This window comes from Nicotiana sylvestris, chromosome 7 (assembly GCF_000393655.2).
Source record: "Nicotiana sylvestris chromosome 7, ASM39365v2, whole genome shotgun sequence".
In the NCBI taxonomy this organism is placed as follows: Eukaryota; Viridiplantae; Streptophyta; class Magnoliopsida; order Solanales; family Solanaceae; genus Nicotiana; species Nicotiana sylvestris.
The window spans coordinates 141773621-141776917 of NC_091063.1; positions in this window are offsets into that span (position 1 = coordinate 141773621).

Sequence of the window (3297 nt, forward strand, 5' to 3'; positions counted from 1 at the left end):
ACTTGCTCTATTTAAATCCCGATAATCAACACATACCCTGACCTTTCCGTCCTTCTTCGGAACTAGCACGATGTTAGCTAACCAGGTTGGGTATTCAACCACCCTAAGAACTTTGGCTTTGATCTGCTTGGTAACTTCCTCCTTGACCTTCAAACTCATGTCTGGTTTGAATTTTCTAAGTTTCTGCTTGACTGGCAGGCACATGGGATTGGTAGGAAACTTGTGAGCTACTATAGATGTGCTCAAACCGGTCATATCGTCATACGACCATGCGAAGATATCCTCATATTCCTTTAGGAAACGGATGTACTCTTCCTTCTCTATTGGTGACAAATAAATGCTGATGCGGGTCTTTTTTACGGTCTCTGTGTCTCCCAAATTTATTGCTTCTGTTTCGTCCAAGTTGGATTTAGGCTTGTTCTCAAAATTCTCAACTTCTCTGACAATTTCCTCGGAGATCTCATCTTCTTCCTCTGAGCCACTATTCTCATGTTGTGTTGCCTCATTACATGTTACAGTCACTAGTTCATCAGGAAAAGTAATAATAATACTGTAGAAGGGAAACGTATAAAAAATAATAATGAATATTGATAAAGGATTAATGCATTTGATTAAAACTGAGAAAATTATTCAAACAAAGCTTGGCTTAATGGATCGAGTATTTATTTTAAAACAAAATTGCTAAAAAATTTAAGTATCTAGAACAGCTATAAATTCTGCCAAGCTACCCAGGGACTCGGCGGGCTCGAGATGGTGTGGCGGTCTAGTTTCTGAGAACAACTCCCTTTGCTACGGTCTGAATGGAGAGGCCTTCTTCCTCCTCCTCCTTCTCCTCAATTATGGCACTGCGGTCCATATCCTCATCTTCTAAGAACAAATCCTTTAGCCCAACTAGTGCTTCTTCTTCTGCAGTTCCCCATATTGTGTCGGGCTAGTGAAAAGCTTGTTCCAAACGTGATACCGTTTGCTCAAGAGGGTAGTACGGACCGCGCCATGGAGGCAACCAATCATTGTACTCTTGCCATATATACTGGTATCCGAGCCCAAAGGTGGTACCATGATTTTTCAGTCGTATCGGCTTGGTGATACCCTGGAGGTTCTTTCCCAACCCTTTGCCGGGTTCATATCTGGACCATGCTAGTATGCTTTCTATTTTATCACTCCACCATATATCTTTCTCGACGGCATTGACCCGTTCAATATGATGATAGGTTTCCCCTCCAAACCTTCTTCTATGTCCAATAGCCGGGATGGTTTGACTAGTGTAGATGGGGTTACTCACATCTCCATGAATGATTACCTCCTAATGGTTCCATTCGAATTTTACGGCTTGATGTAGTGTGGAGGGCACGACTCCAGCAGCATGGATCCATGGGCGACCCAACAAAAGATTATATGAGGCTGGTATGTCAAGCACTTGGAATTCAACGTCGAACCAAGTTGGCCCCATCTACAAGCAAAGATTGATTTCCCCGATCGTGTCCCTCTAGGACCTATCGAAAGCCTTTATATTCATGTTGCCTGTCCGTATTTCATGGAAACCTTTGTCCAACCTTTTTAAGGTGTCCAATGGATAAATATTTAGACTCGAACCTCCATTAACTAGGACCCTGGCAATGAACTTGTCTTCAAATTGTACTGTAATATGCAATGCTCGATTGTGATTCAGACCTTCGGGCGGCAGCTCATCTTCATGGAAGATAATCTTATGGCTCTCCAGCACTTGACCGACCATGTTGGCCATTTTTCCACCAGTGATATTATTGGGTACATAAGCCTCACTCAGTACTTTCATCAAGGCATTCTTGTGTGCCTCTAAATTCTGTAATAGTGACAGGATAGATATCTGAGCAGGGACTTTGTTCAGATGGTCAACAACAGAATACTCTTTTGCCTGTACTTTCCTCCATAGGTCATCTTGCCCGATCTCAATGACAGACTGCCTAGTAGTGGCATCCTTACTTGAACCTCCCAGGTGTTTAGGTGTATAGACTCTTCCAGTTCTAGTCATTCCTTGTGCGGCATTAGATTCCTCTATCTTAGTCTTCCCTTTTCGCTGAGCCTCGGCAATATAATCCCAGGGTATTGCTTTTGAGTTGAATGGGGGTGTGGTTGACACCGTCACAGTAAAAGGTGCAACCACTTCTACTTCAAATGGAGCGGGGGTGGTTGTGGGCAGAGCTACTTCTACCTCGAATGGAGTTGATGTAGTTACCTCAACATTAATAGGTGCATGAATCTGAACCACGATAGGAGTAAGTGTGACGGCAACCTTAAAGTCATCGCCTTCTCGAATGAGCCCGATTGACCCCTCAGGGTCCCATTCTTTACTTGTTTCTATAACATCTACATCATCACCTCTATGATTAGGGAGGGGATTGTTACCGACATTAGGTGCGGCTTCCTTTGCTTGTATGACCTTGTTGTCAATGAGAAATGAACTCGGATTTTGAAATAAAACACATATATGGATTCATGGGGTTATGGGTAGTCAAGACCTACCTTTGGACCCAGGATTTGACCGAACGGGCCCAGGTTGACATCTATAGATTGTATAAAGATCATAGCTTTACTTATTAAAATTTGTTTCTCTTGCATTATTTGATGTTATCAAATTGATTTTGGTTAGATTTGAGCCGAGCAGAGGCGAATTGTAAAGAAAAAGCTATTTTTGAGTGTTGATTTGGCCTAGTTGAGGTAAGTATCTTGCCTAACTTTGTATGGGAAAACTACCCAGTAGGGATTGGTTTGATTCTGTTATTTGTATTTGTGGAAGACGTGTACACGAGGTGATAAGTGTGTACTCGGGCTATATATAGTATTTTAACCGGTGTAGACTTCTATACTTCTTCCATGCATTTAATTGAATTTGTTGTAACATGTTATATCTTTCATTGTTGAATTTACTCTCAAATGCTCTAATTGAAGTTGTTAGTTCATGTTCTATCTTTTATTGCCATATTTACTCTTATATGCTTTAATTGAAATTGTTGCCTCTTTCATTGTCACGTTATCTCTTCCATAAGTGATTTATTCTTATTCAAAGTCATTGTTACATGTCATCTCTTCCATTGTTGAGCTATTCTTATTTGAAGTCGTTGCTACATGTTATCTATCTCATTATTGAGTTATTCTTATTTGAAGTCATTATTACTTGTTATGTCTTCCATTGTTGAGCTTATTCTCCTATTTTATTGTGTTGTGTAATTCTTGTGTTGATTTACTTATCATACTCTCTCGTTATTGTTATTGTTATTGTACTCAGTATTGTTGAGTTGTCGGCTATGTGTGGTTGCA